General features: G+C 34.9%; 1 long non-coding RNA gene across 1 annotated transcript; it reads left to right on the top strand.

Annotated features, from left to right (window-relative positions):
* Positions 1–5,150: 5,150 nt before the first annotated feature.
* On the top strand, positions 5,151–13,142 carry LOC128284079 (uncharacterized). The gene is made up of 3 exons (XR_008274394.1): positions 5,151–5,344; positions 6,259–6,300; positions 12,994–13,142. It is a non-coding gene; the product is annotated as an uncharacterized LOC128284079 (long non-coding RNA).
* The last annotated feature ends 7,661 nt before the right edge of the window (positions 13,143–20,803 follow it).

Raw genomic sequence — 20,803 nt, forward strand, 5'->3', positions numbered from 1 at the left:
ACAGTATCCTCGATGAACCTTATGATTGCATTCATGAACATTTTGCCATTACCTTATGACGATTATAATCTTGACCGTAACGCATATAAACTGCTTGTAAAATTGTGCAGCCGTCAACGAAGAACATCCAAGCCAGTTTTTCGTCATCGCAGCTATACTTCTCTAATTCCTACGGATCATAGCATTTCTTTAAGCCATCGATCTCTTTCTTCATGTTGCTGTACAAGGAATCCTTATGGACGTTAATGTCGTTGACGAAATGTGATGCTAATTTGAGCTTGAGGTCCTCGGATTCATGGAGGGTGGGATTATCGTGGTGGAGTGAGCCGATTGAGATCATTTGGGCTTGAAATACTTCTTGAAATCTTCATTACGGCGAAGGGTAGATGGGACTTTACGTATCAATGGTTTGTCTCCGAGGGTGGGTTGGCCTCCCTTGAAAGCTTTGTCTAATGACCGGAGATTGGCTAATTCGCCACTGCTGAGAGCGACGTCCGTACACGGCATATCAATGCCCACGGAATCGTTATTGGTGTTGTTGTTGATGACTGTTTGATCAGTGGAAACTGCTCCGACAGTGCCGCCTCCTTCCTCCGTGGACGACATTTTCAGGCTCAGTGGTTGGAAGTAATAAACAAGGTGATTTTGTAAACTGTTTTTGGCTGAGTGAGTGATGTTGGAGAAAAGGTGGCAAAATGGCTACGATGATGACAAATATTTTATAGCTTACATAATAACCATATATGGGAAATACTTAAGGTATAATTTAAATTTACCCCCTGGGAAATACTTAAGGTGTAATTTAAATTTACCCCTTAGTGTTTACATTTTACTAATATAATTTTAATTTTTAATTAAATTTAATTCTCTTTTGAAAGAGTCAATCACTATCCATCTTAAAAACGAAAGTTAAATTAATGTTTTTTAATAAAAATAGTGACAAATATTAAAATTTTAAATGTGACAACTCATAAGGCAATACACGTGTACATATTTTTTTAATTTCTAATTTTGAATATTTTTAAATTATTTATTGACATGACAATAAGAAAAATAGTGTTATATTAGCATGGAGTGCACATGAATTGCCACACGATTGTGACACCAATGTCGTTACAAATTTAATGTTTTAGTTAACATTTTTGTTAAAGAAAAGTAATTTGATTTTTTGAAAGGTTAATGGCTAAATTTAACTCAAATAAAAAAGAATAAAATCAATTTGATAGAAAACATAAATATTAAGGACTAAATTTATCATTATGTCATTTTTTTAAAAGTTTCACTTATACAAATACAATATAAGTTCAAATATAAATATATGTCTCGACTAATCCAAAAAGAACTAAACAAAATTCACACATGATATAAATATAATGAGACTGAGACCCACACATCACAATTAAGAATAATATTATAAAACCTAAATACTCAACAACCCAAAACCTTCTCCTTAAGAAGCTAAGAACCTATCGTAGGGAGAATTTTACATTTACAACACTTGTTAAATTTCATACACTTAAAAATAGCTCCATGCTTCTTTACATATAATAATTGCATTTGTTATTCTACCTAGCTCATGAAAAATCTCAAAATTTGCAACCACATATTATTCACATGCCAACCAACCAATTTATTACTCACATGCCAACCAATTTTTTTTATTGAAGTTATTGTACTTATAAGCTTTCACATATAACCATGCTTCTTTAGATATGTTAATTGCATTTATTGATGTACCTCACTCATGAAAAATCTCCAACAAAATATTATTCACATGCCAACCAACCACTTTTTTTTTTTATTGAAGTTATTATACTTATAAGCTTTATGCTTCTTGTAACACTCTATGTTCGATCTGATCTACAGGACACTATAATCATTGTCAAAGTAACTATAATCAGAATTACGATCAGATAATTTTTATTTAAATATCAATCATGATGCAATTACAGTAATACATCAATTATGAGCTTAATTAATTAGTAGAGCCCGGGTGGTAATACTAGTTAATTAATAGTTAATTCCATTTAAACTCAAATTCTAAAATTAACTGCAACCACTAAAATGAGTTAATTTTCTGCCTGTTTTTATGATTTAGTTGTTTGCTTATTTTCTGTTTATTTAATTCCGCTAACTTAGTTTATGCTTGCTATCTATTTTATTATTTATCGTAATATAAATTTTAATTATTACTATTTAGACTTGTTATTGTAGAAGTAGATTTCTGATTTAATTCATCCTCCTATAGGTACGATCCTTGGAATATTTCTTTATGCTCTGTTGTACATATGTACGTATATTATAATTTGACCCGTATACTTGCGGACATCGCTTACTTAATTTTATATATTATTAATTGGTGCTTATGAGTTTTTATGGTGAATTATTGTACACTAAATGTAAAGAAATTTCAGAATTAAAAATGAATAAAACCAATAGATGCAAACAAATTTCATGGCTACCATTAGCTTATTATTTAGTATGTGTCAACGCTAATACAGTACCTGTCTTCTTGGGAAAAAAATTAGACACGTGCTTGAGAGATGGTTTTTTTTTTAATTATTTTAGACACCTTTAAATGCCTTTTATTTGGTGATTATTATAATGCAAACTTTTACATCTAGATCTATGAAAGGCTAAGTCTTTAGGGTGATTAACGACTGCATGTGGAAGTAGTTAACAGAAGAATGCGGGTTTCCCAAAGCAATGTCAGAAGATAAGTGAGTACCTGTCAATTAGTTAATTAATAGAGGCCGGGTGGTAATATTAATTAATTCTATTTAAACTCAAATTTTAAAATTAACTGCAACCAATAAAATGAGTTAATCTTCTACATGTTATTCTAATTTAGTTGTTTGGTTATTCTTAGTTTTTGCTTGCTATCTATTTTATTATTTATCATCATATAAATTTTAATTATTACTATTTAGACTTGTTATGATTTAATTCGTTCTCTTTTGAGTACGATTCTCAAAATATTTCTTTGTGTTCTGCTGTACGCATCTATATTACAATTTGACACATATACTTGTAGACACCGCTTACTTAATTTTATATATTATTAATTGGTGTTCAAGAATTGTTATGGTGAGATTATTGTAAAGTAAATGTAAAAAAATTCAGAATTAAAAATGAATAAAACCCATAGATGCAAACAAATTTCATGTCTATCATTAGCTTATTATTTATTATGCGTCAACGCTAATACATTACCTGTTTTCTTGGGAAAAAAAATTAGACATGTGCTTGAGGGATGGTTTTTCTTTATTAATTTAGACACCTTTAAATGCCTTTGATTTGTTCATTATTATAATGCAAACTTTGACATCTAGATCCACGAGAGGTTCAGTCTCTAAGGAGATTAACGATTGGATGTGAGAGTAGTTAACAGAGGAATGCAGGTTTCCCAAAGTGAGGTCGAAAGATAAGTGCGTACCTATCGGTTAGTTAGTTAGTAGAGGCTGTAGTTAATCCATAGTTATTTCCATTTAAACACAAATTCTAAAATTAACTGCAACCACTAAAATGAGTTAATCTTCTGCCTGTTATTCTGATTTAGTTGTTTGGTTATTTTCTGTTTATTTAATTCTGCTAACTTAGTATATGCTTTCTTTCTATTTTATTATTTATTGTAATATAAATTTTATTTATTACTATTTAGACTTGTTATTATAGAAGTAAACTTCTACGAACTAGCCCCTGATTTTTTCCAAATTATTTTTATAAGGTCCTACAAACTCATTCTAAGGTCTATAAACGTATATATGTCATGTTTAATGTCTGATTTGATTATTGATATTTAAATTAATATCTGAAAGAATTTATAATGTCATTTGATTGAATGCGTACTGTAATATTCCAAAACCTTAATCTGGTAACAGGGATGTGTTAGGGGTGTTACATGTTTGGTTATTTTCTGTTTATTTAATTTCGTTAACTTAGTTTATATTTGCTATCTATTTTATTATTTATTGTAATATAAATTTTAATTATTACTATTCAGACTTGTTATTGTAGAAGTAGATTTCTTATTTAATTCGTCCTCCTTTGGATATGATCCTCGAAATACTTGTGTTTCATTGTACATATTTATATTACAATTTGATTCATATATTTGCAGACACAGCTTACTTAATTCTCTATATTATTAATTGGTGTTGATGAGTTGCTATGGTTAGATTATTGTAAATTAAATGTAAAGAAATTTCAAAATTAAAAATGAATAAAACCCATAGATTTAAACAAATTTCATGGGTGTCAGTAGCTTATTATATACTACGTGCCAACGCTAATACATTACTGTCTTCTAGAGAAAAAAATTGGACATGTGCTTGAGGGATGGTTTTTCTTTATTAATTTAGACACCTTTAAATGCCTTTTATTTGTTCATTATTATAATGCAAACTTTAACATCTAGATTCATGAGAGGTTAAGTCTCTAAGGAGATTAACGACTGGATGTGAGAGTAGTTAACGGAGGAATGCGGGTTTTCCAAAGTGAGGTCGGAAGATAAGTAAGTACCTATCGATTAGTTAGTTAGTAGAGGTCGGGTGGTAATACTAGTTAATTAATAGTTAATTCGATTTAAACTCAAATTCTACAATTAACTGCAACGACTAAAATGAGTTAATCTTCTGCCTGTTATTTTGATTTAGTTGTTTGGTTATTTTCTGTTTATTTACTTTCCCTAACTTAGTTTATGCTTGCTATCTATTTTATTTGTAACGCCCCAATTTTCGAGAATTCTGTGAATGTTGGCATAGGTTTAATTATGTTAGTGGGCCTCTAGAAAGCCCAAACTTAAGATAGAACCCGACAATTTTAGTTAATTTTTGTTCCATAAGAAAAAGGGGGTGAAATTATAAAATAGAACCTATGTGAAAATGTTTAAAAATGCTATAGGCTAAATTGAAGTGGCCAAATAAATAGGAGTGCAAAATATGAGGATTTGCATGACAAACCTCCCATTTTACATGAAGTGGCTAGCCATCATGTTGTTGTAGACAAAATGTGCACTTGATATCCATAATTTATGGTACAAATTGATACAAATTGATAATAGGTTAGGTAAATGTTCCATGATAATAGGTTAGGTAAATGCTCCATGATAATGGGTTAGGTAAATGTTTCATGATAATGGGTTAGGTAAATGTTTCATGATAAGAATTTCATGTCTTTTGTATTAAAGAATTAAATGGATGAAATATGAAGTTTTATTAAAAGAAAAAGGGGTGAAAAGAACAAAGTTTTGTCCATCTTTGTTCATCATAGCTGAAAGTTAGAGAAGAGAAAGGAGAGGAGAAAGCTCTTGAGTATTCGGTCATTAGGAGGAGGAAAATTGAAGGTAAGTTCTTGGTACCTTGCTTCTATTTTGAGGTTCATGAGTTCTTCTTGATTCTACCTTAACTCTTGAAGTATATTTTGATTTTTAGTTGTGTTGTGAGCATTTAGTCATGAATTAAAATGAAGGAAATGGTTGTTGTTTCATGTTTTTTGATGAAAAATGGAAGATAGGTGAAGTTGAGCCAAACAAATGAGCATGCATGTGCCTTAGATGCTAAAGGAAAAATTGGCTAACATGTTGTGCTTTAAAATGATGAAATGGAGATTATACTCAAGTAAAATCATAGATATGTGATGATTGATTGGTGTTATACATGTTTAAATAACACGCATGCAAGGTATGTGTGAAAGAGTGATTTGGTAATAAATCTGCTTGGGACAGCAGCAGTAACGTGACTTTGGAAAATCACCATAAATTGTGGGAGATGAATTAGAAGCTGAATAAATTATGTAATTAAAGCTTATTGAGTCTAGTTTCTAATGAAATAAACAAGAACATATTTTGAATTCTGTACAATGAGAAATTTGATTCGTAATGAAGAGTGGTCAGATTAGTCAAACAGTGAAACATGCGAAACTTTGAGAAAAATCTGGTATTGATTGACCAAACCAAAAATTCTGAAAATTTTATGGATATAAGATATATGAGTCTATTTTCAGGGAAAATTAACGGCACTTGATTTGGAGTTTCGTAGCTCCAGTTATAAATAATTTAGTGACTGTTGCTCAGGAAGACAACTTGCAGTGAAATTATGATTATGTGGTAAACATTGACAAAAATTTGTTAATGAGTTGCTTATTGATTTCTTTTAAGCTTACTATGATCTGTAGGTGTGGTTGGCCGAATATTGTAAGGGGTTAATACGTAGTTTGTATTTGAATAGTTAGATTAACGTGTTAGTAATCCAATTGTAGGCGGTTCGTGTGTGGATCTCGTCAGCATATCGTCGCAAACAGGTGTGTAACTGACACCCTCTCATAGACTAGATTGGCAAAAGCCGAAAAGCCGAAATGCCAAAAAGTCAGTATTTTGGGAATTTGCGAGTGTGCGAATACTCGTAAGATAGTTAGGTTTGTATATTTGGTAATCTAAAGTAATAAACTACAGTACGCGCGATTTCGTACATTTTGATAATTTGGGCTTAATGGGCCAAAGATCAGGTTCATGGGCCAACGGGCCCAATTCGGTATGTATGCGCGGTAAGTGTTTTGATAGTACGTAAATAGTTAGGATATGCATGAAAACCCTAAAAGTAGCTAAATTACTATAATACCCCTATGAATGAAAAATTACTGTTATCCCCTAGGTGCAAAATTACCGTTATACCCCTAGGGTTAATTTTGACTGAAAAGCATGACGATCTGATTCTGTATGATGTATGCCATGATTATATATCTGTTGCATGGGGACATGGGTTATATTATGGAGGAAGCGTTCGGTGGCTCGCCACAAATATTCGATCCGGTGGCTCGCCACAAATATTCGATCTGGTGGCTCGCCACATATATTCGTTCTAGTGGCTCGCCACGATTATTCAGATCTGGTGACTCTGTCACATTATCTGTTCTGGCAGCCATGCTACAAATTCTGTGGTGTGTAGCGGTTGGGTGGGTTGAGTTGTCTCCCCACACGGTGTAAGGTTGGTACGGGGGTGTATACGGTTGGATATGGTTGGGTTTCTGCATAAACATGTAATATCTGGTCTGTTCTGTTATGGGCCTATGGGCTTTATTCTGAATTCTGTTTTGGGCTAAGGCCAACTTATTCTGCTTCTGTGGGTTGAGCTGATTTAGACTATGGTTAGGTTATTTTACACACTGAGTTTCCCCAAACTCATCCCTTTTATTTTCATCCACGCAGTAATCCCCAACCATAGTGGGCTTGGAGTCGTGAGGGAATTCGAGTGGCCACCGCTCGAAAGTTTGATTTTCTTCCGTGAACTGGACATCCTTTTATTTACGTTTGAAGTTTTGGGTTTTAAATGTAATAAGGCCGCTTATTTATTTTTGATGGTTTTTTATATGTATTACTAAGATAGGTAATACTTATTTTAATCTGTTGAAATTGGATAGCTTTAGGCGCGTTTTCAAAAACAACAGTTGATTTCAAAATAACACGACAACAAGCAAAGCTTCCGCAATGAAAGTATTTTCCAAAATTAATCACTTTTCCTAAAAATGACTTAATCAAATCGGTTTCCTAGAAATATCCATGACGTTAAAGTGTGGCAATGGCGGTATGCATGTCTAGGATTGGATCCGAAGGGAGCTTGGTACTTAAGCAGTCCGATGGACTCACCACCTCTTTTCCGGTTTCCTACCTGGTGCACAGCTTCCATTCACTTTAACCTTTAATGAATTAATCTTTTGAACATCAAGTACGATTTTCTAGACTTAGAATTGAATTTTTTTTTAACGTTTTTGATGTGGCATGCCGGATCCGGCCATAACTTCTGGGCCGGGTTTGGGGTGCTACATTTAGTGGTCTCAGAGCCTAGATTGCAACAACTCGGCTGTGGAATGGGTTTACAAAAACAAAGATTTTCGAAAGCGAAAATTTTATAAAGAATGCGAAAAACTCGATTTTCAAAATTTAGATCTTTAGAAGGTGGCATTCCGAATATCCGGCTCAAGTCTGTAAGTGTTCTGAATTTTTCTGAATATTTTCCTGAATTATCTGTCTGTACTGAAACCCTACTAGGACACTCTAGATAGGATGATATCGAAACCATAGGAAAATCGATAAGAGATTGAAATCGTAGCTAGACTTCGATTCGTGAAAACAAACTCGAACTCATCGTCGATTCATAAAACATCTGTAATAAACACTGAAATATTAATTGATGTATAAAAATTCGTAATCAAGATAATACGATATGAGTACAAGAAGCCGTGGACGGAGCCGAGGAAGTGCTCGAGCGAGATCTTCGTCTTTGAGACATATGCCGGCGGTGGATGCACCAGTACCACCGACAACAGAGGTAGAGTCTCATGACCGCGGTGTTGAGGATGATGCCCTGTCATAGGCAATGCTTCGTGTTCTGGAAAGGGTTGCCGGAGCAAGTTCGGGTAACGAAATTGTGGATCTATTTCAATGACTTGGGACTAACGGAACGGAGATCTTTAAGGCGTGTCGGTATAGCCCGAATGTGGCGGAATATTGGTTGGAGGCCACGAACGGATTATGGACGACTTGGACTACTCGAGGAGATTGTGAGTGGGGTATCTGTACTAAGTCCCTTGGGTCACTTTCGTTAGGGTAGACAAACAGTATAGGAATGTACCCTTAGAAACTCAAGGCAAGGTTTTTCCTGGAGATCTGATGGAGTTACCGTTCGGAGAGTTTGACCTCATTCTGGGAATGGATTGGCTTGTTAAGCATAAGACAACTCTGGATTGTGCTTTTAAACGAATGGTGTTAAGAACTACAAAGGATGAGGATGTTATGGTGATAGGTGAGAGAAGGGATTATTTGTCCAATGTGCCGAAAAGTGGATTCGGAAAGGTTGTGAGGCCTAATTGGTATTTGTAAGTCAGTCGGAAGAGGAGGGACTGACAGTGGATAAGGTTAAGACTGTAAAGGAGTTCCAAGATGTTTTTCCGGAGGAGCTTCCAGGATTACCTCCGAATCGAGAAGTTGAGTTTGGAATAGACTTGTTGCCTTGAATGGCGCCTGTGTCTATCGCACCGTATAGGATGGCACCGAAGGAGTTAGTAGAGTTAAATGCTCAAATTCAAGAGTTGTTGGATAGGGGCTTCATTAGGCCAAGCGTGTCTCCATGGGGAACACCGGTGCTATTCGTGAAGAAGAAGGATGGTACAATGCAGATGTGCATTGATTATCACCAGTTGAACAAACTGACGATTAAAAATAAGTATCCACTGCCAAGGATTGATGATTTATTTGACCAACTTAGAGGAGCTTCGGTATTTTCCAAGATTGACCTTCGATTTGGATACCATCAGTTAAGGGTAAAGGAAGTGGATATCCATAAGACAGCATTCAGGACTCGGTATGGTCATTACGAGTTTCTGGTTATGCCATTTGGACTGACGAACGCTCTTGCAACATTTATGGATCTAATGAATCGTGTGTTGCAACCATTTTTAGATCAGTTCGTAGTCGTTTTTATTGACGATATCCTGGTATATTCTGAAACTGAAGCGAAACATGATGAGCATCTCCGTATAGTGCTACAAGTGTTAAAGGAGAAGGAACTCTTTGTGAAGTTCAGCAAGTCTGAACTTTGGTTGAGGGAGGTAACCTTCTTAGGACATGTGGTCTCTGCCGAAGGGATTAAGGTGGACCCTCGAAAAATTGAAGCGATTTTGGAGTGGAAGTCGCCTAGGTCAGTGTCAGAAATACGGAGTTTTCTAGGACTGGCAGGATACTACAGAAGGTTTGTGGAAGGTTTTTCTGTGATGGCAGCACCTCTGACAAAACACATAAGGAAAGGAGTACCGTTTGTATGGATTAAGAAACAGCAGGAAGCTTTTGAGAAGTTGAAGAAAGTTCGATCAAGCACTTGTGTTAATTCAATGAGTCCGGGAATGATTTTATCAGGTACGATGGACGCATCACACGTGGGTTTGGGCTGCGTGTTAATGCAAGAGGGTAAGGTGGTTGCATATGCATCACGATAGCTTAAGCCTCATGAGGGAAACTATTTGACTCATGATTTAGAGTTGGCGCAGTGATATTTGCACTTAAGATTTGGAGACATTACTTGTACGGAGAAAGGTGTATTATATACACCGACCATAAGAGTCTTAAGTATTTCTTGACTCGTAAGGAGCTGAACCTTAGGCAAAGGAGATGGATTGAGTTGCTTAAGGATTATGACTGCTCGATCGAATATCACCCAAGCAAGGCTAATGTGGTAGCCGATGCTCTAAGTCGAGAGTTGTATCTCGATCCGAGAGCAATGTTTGCTCGTCTGAGTCTCAGATGATGATGGAAGTCTGCTATTGAGTTGTAAGTGAGGCCAACCTGGTGGATCAGATTAAGGAAAAACAGTTGAACGATGAGTCTTTGGTAGCTCGTTTTCAACAAGTTAAGGAAGGGGAAACTTCGGAGTTTGGGAGCCAGAAGAGACGATGCAACAGCAATACCCTCATCTGTTTAGATTAGGTAAATTTCGAGGACGAAATTTCTTTAAGGAGGGTAGAGTTGTAACACCCCAATTTTCGAGAATTCTGTGAATGTTGGCATAGGTTTAATTATGTTAGTGGGCCTCTAGAAAGCCCAAACTTAAGATAGAACCCGACAATTTTAGTTAATTTTTGTTCCATAAGTAAAAGGGGGTGAAATTATAAAATAGAACCTATGTGAAAATGTTTGAAAATGCTATAGGCTAAATTGAAGTGGCCAAATAAATAGGAGTGCAAAATAGGAGGATTTGCATGACAAACCTCCCATTTTACATGAAGTGGCTAGCCATCATGTTGTTGTAGACAAAATGTGCACTTGATATCCATAATTTATGGTACAAATTGATACAAATTGATAATAGGTTAGGTAAATGTTCCATGATAATAGGTTAGGTAAATGCTCCATGATAATGGGTTAGGTAAATGTTTCATGATAATGGGTTAGGTAAATGTTTCATGATAAGAATTTCATGTCTTTTGTATTAAAGAATTAAATGAATGAAATATGAAGTTTTATTAAAAGAAAAAGGGGTGAAAAGAACAAAGTTTTGTCCATCTTTGTTCATCATAGCTGAAAGTTAGAGAAGAGAAAGGAGAGGAGAAAGCTCTTGAGTATTCGGTCATTAGGAGGAGGAAAATTGAAGGTAAGTTCTTGGTACCTTGCTTCTATTTTGAGGTTCATGAGTTCTTCTTGATTCTACCTTAACTCTTGAAGTATATTTTGATTTTTAGTTGTGTTGTGAACATTTAGTCATGAATTAAAATGAAGGAAATGGTTGTTGTTTCATGTTCTTTTGATGAAAAATGGAAGATAGGTGAAGTTGAGCCAAACAAATGAGCATGCATGTGCCTTAGATGCTAAAGGGAAAAATTGGCTAACATGTTGTGCTTTAAAATGATGAAATGGAGATTATACTCAAGTAAAATCATAGATATGTGATGATTGATTGGTGTTATACATGTTTAAATAACATGCATGCAAGGTATGTGTGAAAGAGTGATTTGGTAATAAATCTGCTTGGGACAGCAGCAGTAACGTGACTTTGGAAAATCACCATAAATTGTGGGAGATGAATTAGAAGCTGAATAAATTATGTAATTAAAGCTTATTGAGTCTAGTTTCTAATGAAATAAACAAGAACATATTTTGAATTCTGTACAATGAGAAATTTGATTCGTAATGAAGAGTGGTCAGATTAGTCAAACAGTGAAACATGCGAAACTTTGAGAAAAATCTGGTATTGATTGACCAAACCAAAAATTCTGAAAATTTTATGGATATAAGATATATGAGTCTATTTTCAGGGAAAATTAACGGCACTTGATTTGGAGCTTCGTAGCTCCAGTTATAAATAATTTAGTGACTGTTGCTCAGGAAGACAGCTTGCAGTGAAATTATGATTATGTGGTAAACATTGACAAAAAATTGTTAATGAGTTGCTTATTGATTTCTTATAAGCTTACTATGATCTGTAGGTGTGGTTGGCCGAATATTGTAAGGGGTTAATACGTAGTTTGTATTTGAATAGTTAGATTAACGTGTTAGTAATCCAATTGTAGGCGGTTCGTGTGGATCTCGTTAGCATATCGTCGCAAATGTGTGTAATCGACACCCTCTCATAGACTAGATTGGCAAAAGCCGAAAAGTCGAAATGCCAAAAAGTCAGATTTTGGGAATTTGCGAAAAGTCGAATGCTCGTAAGATAGTTGGGTTTGTATATTTGGTAATCTAAAGTAATAAACTGCAGACGCGCGATTTCAGACATTTTGATAATTTGGGCTTAATGGGCCAAAGATCGTGTTCATGGGCCAATGGGCCCAATTCGTATGTATGCTTGTGTAAGTGTTCGATAGTACGTAAATAGTTAGGATATGCATGAAAACCCTAAAAGTAGCTAAATTACTATAATACCCCTATGTATGAAAAATTATCATATACCCCTAGGTGCAAAATTACCGTTATACCCCTAGGGTTAATTTTGACCAAAAGCATGACGATCCGATTACGTATGATGTATGCCATGATTATATATCTGTTGCATGGGGACATGGGTTATATTATGGAGGAAGCGTTCGGTGGCTATGCCACAAATATCTCGATCCGGTGGCTCGCCACAAATATTCGATCCGTGGCTCGCCACATATATCTGATTCGGTGGCTCGCCACGATTATCTCAGATCTGGTGACTCTGTCACATTATCTGCTTCGCAGCCATGCTACAAATTACGTGGTGTGTAGCGGTTGGGTGGGTCGAGTTGTCTCCCCACACGGTGTAAGGTTGGTACGGGGGTGTATACGGTTGGATATGGTTGGGTTTCTGCATAAACATGTAATATCTGTTCTGTTCTGTTATGGGCCTATGGGCTTTATTCTGAATTCTGTTCTGGGCTAAGGCCAACTTATTCTATTTCTGTGGGTTGAGCTGATTTAGACTATGGTTGGGTTATTTTACACACTGAGTTTCCCCAAACTCATCCCTTTTATTTTCATCCACGCAGGTAATCCCCAACCATAGTGGGCTTGGAGCTGTGAGGGAATTCGGAGTGGCCACCTGTTCTGAAAGTTTGATTTTCTTCTGGTGAACTGGACATCCTTTTATTTACGTTTGAAGTTTTGGGTTTTTAAATGTAATAAGGCCGCTTATTTATTTTTTATGGTTTTTTTTATATGTATTACTAAGATAGGTAATACTTATTTTAACTGTTGAAATTGGATAGCATTAGGCGCATTTTCAAAAACAACAGTTGATTTCAAAATAACACGACAACAAGCAAAGTTTCCATAATGAAAGTATTTTCCAAAATTAATCACTTTTCCTAAAATGACTTAATCAAATCGGTTTCTAGAAATATCCATGATGTTAAAGTGTGGCAATGGCGGTATGCATGTCAGGATTGGATCCGAAGGAGCTTGGTATTTAAGCGATCCGATGGACTCACCACCTCTTTTCCGGTTTCCTATCTGGTGCACAGCTTGCATTCACTTTAACCTTTAATGAATTAATCTTTTGAACATCAAGTACAATTTTCTGGACTTAGAATGAATTTTTTTTTAACGTTTTTGATGTGGCATGCCAGATCCGGCCATAACTTCTGGGCCGGGTTTGGGGTGCTACATTATTATTTATTGTAATATAACTTTTAATTATTAATATTTAGACTTATTATTGTAGAAGTAGAATTTTGATTTAATTCGTTCTCCTTTGGGTACAATCCTTGGAATACTTGATGTCCACGAAACTGACTAAAAATTCGACAAAGGCAAGTGCAGCTATCAATTAATAGTATAGCTATAGTAAGCAAAGATATCGTTCCCACGAGGACTAAAATTACTAGTAATTACTATCTTTCTATTATTTAACCCATAAATTGGAGAGATTGTTTAAACTACTATTAACAATTAATTAACTAAAGAACACGACAAAGAACAAATCAGGAAAACAAACGATTAACAATCAAGAACTGAAACAGTACCCAAGAAAGAATCCACCTAGATTTAATCTGCCATTATCAATATGATTAAACAAATTTTCACTTAGTATCTTGATCCGTAGAAACCCCTAAATTATGGTAATATCTCTCTTCAAGACTAAGATCAACTGACTCTAGTTTGATTAATTGAAATTTCTTTCTAATTAAAACCCCTATTATCACATTAACTCGATCTATGGATCCCCCTATTAGATTTGACATATTTCTAGGATTGCATGCAACTCCACTCAATTACGCTAGATGTACTCTTAAATAGGGTCTGTTCCTCCTCTGATTTAAGCACTTCAAATATTGATTAATAGTCTAGAAATATTAAATCAAGAATTAAGCACACATAATTGAGAACAAGATCCAAGTATTTATTGCACAAAAATAGAAATCAAATAACAAAATCCATTTTAGGGTTCATCTCCCTAGGTATTTGGAAAATTAGTTCATGATAGCAATTAAAATCATCCAAAAGACAGTATAACCACAAGAAACAAGGAAACCCATAATAAACTTCAAAGGAATCAAGAAGAGATCTTCAATCTTGATGGAAATATGCTTCAGAATCGGTTTTGATGGTGTTTTTTGAGTTGTTTTCTTAAGCATTCTCTGACGGCTTACTCCCCTATTCTTATATTTGGTATATATAGGTCTTAGAATGCCTGAAAAACCTCAAAATTGTGTTTTTTCCGTGTGTTTGGAGTGCAGATCGCGATTTCCACACGGTCTGGCACATGGCCGTGTGACAACCCGTGTGGCTTACACAACCGTGTGCCCAGCTCATGTGGCTCGTGAAACTTGATCTGACTTTCTAATTTTCACCTTTTTTTCACTTCTTTTGCTCCCAAATGCTCTACTAAGTACAGAAACATGAATTCAAAGGATTAGGAGCATAAAATTCACCATTTTACTTTGAATAATCATCCAAAAACGCATTAAGAATGAGACTAAAACATATTACTATTGGCATTTATCAAATATCCCTGCATTTAAGCATTTGCTTATCCTTAAGAAAAATCCTCAACCCACATTCAAGTTAACTTTCTCAATTTTTCATTTTCATCAATAATGTTTCAAGATAATTCGCAATTAATCATGCATTAGAAATTCAACCAAAAGGACACTAAAGATGCAAGCAGTCCAAGCTAAAACTTTTTAAAGCACAAAAACATAGGTGTCTCCCCTTATCTAAATAATTACCTTAAATTCAAAATCAACAAGAATTGACATCTTCACTAAAGATTCCCTCAAATCACACAAAGTGTTTAAGGCTCAAGTAATATGCACTCAATAGTCGAACAAGAAATGTCATTACCATAGACTTGCTTAAAAATCAAATCTCCACCACTATAAAATGAGATGACACACCAATCAAGAGGTCTTTAAGGTTGTAATAGGGCTTAGGTTAAGGGTATGGAAAAGGCCAGAAAAGTCAGTTTTATTCAAGATCAAATTGATAAGTTACCAAACTAGAAAAATAATCAATTGTTAAATTAAAAGAACTTATATCAACAAGAATAATCACAAATGGAAATAAGCTTTTCAACAGAATATGAAACTAATGATTCAAGCTCAACAAAAAAAAATTATGTTTTTTTTATTTCTTCTTCTTTTTTTTTTTGGAACAAAGAAATAAAATTAAGCAATTTTAAAAAAAATGAAACATAGTTAGGCAACTAACCGAATCAAATCTCGACAAAAAGGGAGTCAATAATAAGGATAATTTTATAACATACATATGGGTTATGGGTTAACATTAATGGGTTAGAAAAAAAATGTATTAGGATCAAAGGGGTTTACTAGGGGTTAATTCAATAGGTAAGCTATTAGAATTAAGTGACCCGAATCCTTATTTAAATAAACTACAGCGGTAGAATAAAATAAAAGAAGAATCCACATAGAATTACACTTCTTTTATTTTATTTTAGAATTAGGTTTTTTAAACCTTATTAAAATTTTATCTATTTGATATTGATTAGAATAAGGTGTTTCAGTCTTACTAGAATATGGCTTTACAAGCTTATAAATAGACATAGTCTATTCCTCTTGTAAAGATTTGAATTTGAAATAGTTAATTTTCTTTTCCTCTGCCCATGGTTTTTTTCCCGAAAGGGTTTCCACGTAAAAATCTGTGTGTTCTTTATTTTTATTTTATTTTATTTTTTAAAAAATGGTATCAGAGCTTCCGGATTGTTCATCTCGATCAAGGTAATGGCATCTTTAAAATATGAAATTCTGTTGTTAGATTGCAACACTAGATTTGAAATTGTGGCAGATTAAGGTACAAGCAGTTCTTTCGCAGATGGATCTGGAAGATGCCCAACTAGGGATAGATAAGATGCTTTCAACATTAACAGATGAAGAGAATAAGCGTAAGGATCGAAAGACATTAACACAATTACATCTACATTTGTCTAACAAAATTTTGCAGGATGTGATGAAAGAGAAAATCGCTGCTGCATTATAGAAGAGGCTAGAACAAATATGTATGTCGAAAACTCTAACAAGCAAGTTGCATTAAAGCAGCATCTTTATGCTCATCGTTTGGAGGAAGGTGCGTCTATACGCGAACATTTGACAGTGTTTAAAGAAATTCTTTCAAACTTGGAGGCCATGGAGGTTTAGTATGATAAGGAAGATCTAGGGTTGATTCTACTTTGTTCGTTGCCCCAGTCTTATTCAACCTTTAGAGACACGATTTTATATAGCCGCGAGTCTCTCACAGTTGATGAGATTTATGATTTTTTGACCTCGTATGATAAGATGAAGCATCTTGTGGTTAAACCTGACTCTCAAAGAGAGGGTTTCATTGTTCGTGGGAGATAAGATCGGAATGCTGATGATAATCGTGGAAGGACACAGGAACGAAATCCTGGCGGTAAGTCTAAAGGTAGATTAAAGTCTTCAAACAGAGGTAAAACTTTTAACTTCTACAAGAAGAAAGGGCACATTAAATCTGAGTGCTATAAGCTACAGAACAAGATTAAAAGGGAGGCTACGAATCAAAAGGGAAAAAAACCAAAAAACTCCGGTGAAGCTGATGTTGTATAAGACTACAGCGATGGTGAACTTCTAGTCACTTCCGTCAACAATTCTAAAGTGAGCGAGGAGTGGATACTTGATTTAAGCTGCACCTTCCACATGAGTCCCAATCAGGATTTGTTTACAACTTACGAAACAGCATCTAAAGGTGTTGTTTTAATGGGAAATAATGCTTCGTGTAAAATCGCAGGTGTTGGAAAATTAAAGTTAAGATGTTTAATAGAGTTGCCAGAACACTTAGTGAGGTACGACATGTTCTAAAATTGAAGAAAAATTTAATTTCGTTGAATACTCTTGATTCAAAAGGGTACAGATACACAGCTAAAAGTGGGGTTTTAAAAATTTCCAAAGGTTCCCTTGTTGCGATGAAAGGGCAGAGAAAGACTGCCAAGTTATATGTTTTGTAGGGTTCTACAGTTACTGGTGATGTAGCTGTCGCTTCCTCCTCCTTGTCAGATGATGATATTACTAAAATTTGGCATATGCGCCTAGGGCATATGAGTGAGAATGACATGACAGAATTAACCAAAAGAGGACTTCTTGATGGGCAAGAAATTTGCAAACTGAATTTCTGTGAGCATTGTGTTTTTGGGAAGAAAAAGAGAGTTCGATTCACCAGAGGAATCCATAACACGAAGGGAACGTTGGAGTATATTCATTTTGATCTGTGGGAGCCATCCAAAGTACCTTCGAGAGGTGGAGCTAATTATATGCTAAACTTTATTGATGATTTTTCCAGAAAATTTTGGGCATTCTTCTTGAAGCAAAAAAGTGATGTGTTTTCTGCATTTAAGTCTTGGAAAATTATGATTGAAAAATAGACGGGAAAAAAAATAATATACCTCCGCACAGACAATGGCTTAGAGTTCTATTTTGATGAGTTTAATAGATTGCGCAAGTCAGAAGGGATTGTGAGACACTTGGCAGTTCGCCATACTCCACAAAAAAATGGTGTTGTAGAATGAATGAACAGAACGATCATGGAGAAGGTTTGATGTATGTTGTCAAATACCAACTTACCAAAGTCGTTTTGGGTAGAAGTAGCCTCTACTGCATGTTTTTTGATCAACCAATCTCCATCCGTTGCCATTGAGAAAAAGACTCCACAAGAGGTATAGTCTAGTAATCTTGCTAATTATTCTGATTTAAAGATCTTTGGGTGTCTTGCATATGCTCATGTTGATAACGGAAAATTAGAACCGAGATCCATTAAATGCGTTTTTCTTAGTTATAAAGCTGGTGTAAAAGGGTTTAAGTTATGGTGTCCTGAAAATAGAAAAGTTGTGATTAGCAGAGATGTTGTTTTTGATGAAACTGCTATGCTACCTAACTTATCTCTTAAAGACTCTTCCAATAAAGAAAATCAAAAGCAGGTGGAGCATCAAATTAATACAGAGTCCACTCCTCAAGCTAGTACAAAATTTGAGAGTAGAGTTGCTTCTTCACTACAATACTCTATCGCCAAAAACAGAACTAGAAAAGAAATTAAACCTCCAAAGAAGTATGCTGAGGCTAATCTAGTTACTTATGCTTTAAATGTGGCTGAGGATATAGATACGAATCAAAAGCCATCTAATTATTCCGAGGCGATTAGCTGTGAAGACTCAGAAAAATGGATGTTTGCTATGCAAGAGGAGATGGAATCACTCTACAAAAACAAAACATGGGATCTTGTGAAACTTCCTAAAGGTAAGAAGGCTGTTCGTTGTAAATGGGTGTTTAAAAAGAAAGAAGGGACTTCAGGAGTTGAAGAACCCATATATAAAGCAAGGCTTGTTGCAAGGGGTTACAGTTAAATTCCAGGAGTGGACTTCATAGATGTGTTCTCCCCAGTTGTGAAGCATAGTTTGATTCGAGCTTTGCTTGGTATTGTAGCCATGTATGATTTGGAGCTTGAGCAGTTAGATGTAAAAATTGCATTTTTGCATGGAGAACTTGAGGAGGATATTTACATGGAACAACCAGAGGGTTTTACAGTATCAGAAAAAGAGGACTATGTTTGCTTGCTGAAAAAGTCCCTTTACAGTTTGAAACAATCACCAAGGCAGTGGTACAAGAGGTTTGATTCCTTTATGACTTCTCATGATTTCAAAAAAGTAGTTTTGACAGTTGTGTTTACTTTAAGAAAAACAGTGATGGTTCTTTTGTGTACCTACTTCTTTATGTTGATGACATGTTGATAGCAGCAAAAGATAAATGAAAGATAAGAAAGGTCAAAGCCTAACTAAGTGAAGAATTTGAAATGAAAGATTTGGGACCAGCAAAGAAGATACTTGGTATGGAGATTCTCAGAGATAGAAAAACAAGTAAATTGTACCTAAGTCAGAAGGGGTACATTGAGAAAGTTCTTTGCAGGTTCAATATGCTGAGTGCTAAGCCTGTTAGTACTTATTTAGCAGCCCATTTTAGACTTTCATCGAATTTGTCTCCACAATCAAATGATGAGATTGAGTACATGTCACATGTTCCATACTCTAGTGCAGTAGGATCTCTCATGTATGCTATGGTTTGTTTCACATCCAGATTTATCATATGCAGTTAGTGCAGTTAGCAATTATATGGCGAATCCCGGTAAAGAACATTGGAAAGCAGTTCAGTGGATTTTAAGATACTTACGAGGTACTACTGATGTTTGCTTTCAGTTTGGAAGAACTAGAGATGGAGTCATTGGGTATGTTAATGTTGATTTTGCTGGAGGCCTTGATAGAAGAAGATCTCTCATGTATTTACAATTGGAGGTTGTGCAATCAGTTGGAAAGCCACTTTGCAAACTACAGTCGCTTTGTCTACCACTGAAGCTGAGTACATGGCGATTACTGAGGCTTGTAAAGAAGCTATTTGGTTGAAGGGACTCTTTAGTGAACTTAATGAAGACCTTCAAATCAACACAGTATTTTGTGACAGTCAGAGTGTCATCTTTCTTGCAAAAGATCAAATGTTTCATGAGAGAACAAAACACATTGATGTTCGGTATCATTTTGTTCGTGATATTATTGCTCGTGGTGATATTGTTGTAAGCAAAATTAGTACTCATGAAAATCCTACAGATATGATGACTAAGTCACTTCCTATAACCAAGTTTGAGCATTGCTTAGACTTGGTTGCTGTTCATTGTTGAAGTTAAACCCTTAAGGGGTTTTATGGAATAGGTGGAGAACTTGTTCGTTGAGAGTTCGCGATGAAGAACTTGTTCATTGAGAATTCGTGTCAAGGTGGAGATTGTTAGAATTAAGTGACCCGAATCCTTATTTAAATAAAATACAGTGGTAAAATAAAATAAAAGAAGAATCCATATAGAATTACACTTCTTTTATTTTATTTTAGAATAAGGTTTTTTAAACCTTATTAAATTCCATCTATTTGATATTAATTAGAATAAGGTGTTTCAGTCTTACCAGAATATGGCTTTACAAGCCTATAAATAGACATAGTCTATTCCTCTTGTAAATATTTGAATTCGACATAGTGAATTTTCTTTTCCTCTGCCCGTGGTTTTTTTCCCGAAAGGGTTTCCACGTAAAAATCTGTGTGTTCTTTATTTTTTTTATTTTTTTTTTCACATAAGCTTTTTACAGGTTAAATGGGTTAAATCCTGAGTGCCTATGTCATCTCAGTATATCAAATCAATAATGTGGTCCCAACATGCATAATCCAAACAAGTTCTAAAATAACAAATCAAGTTGACACACTCACAACTAAAAATAAAATGAGCACAAAATAAAATGTATGCTCTATAGGCTCAAAAGCTTACAAAAAATTATGCTTTTGATGTCAAACTTGCAATTTC

This window comes from Gossypium arboreum, chromosome 11 (genome assembly GCF_025698485.1).
Source record: "Gossypium arboreum isolate Shixiya-1 chromosome 11, ASM2569848v2, whole genome shotgun sequence".
In the NCBI taxonomy this organism is placed as follows: Eukaryota; Viridiplantae; Streptophyta; class Magnoliopsida; order Malvales; family Malvaceae; genus Gossypium; species Gossypium arboreum.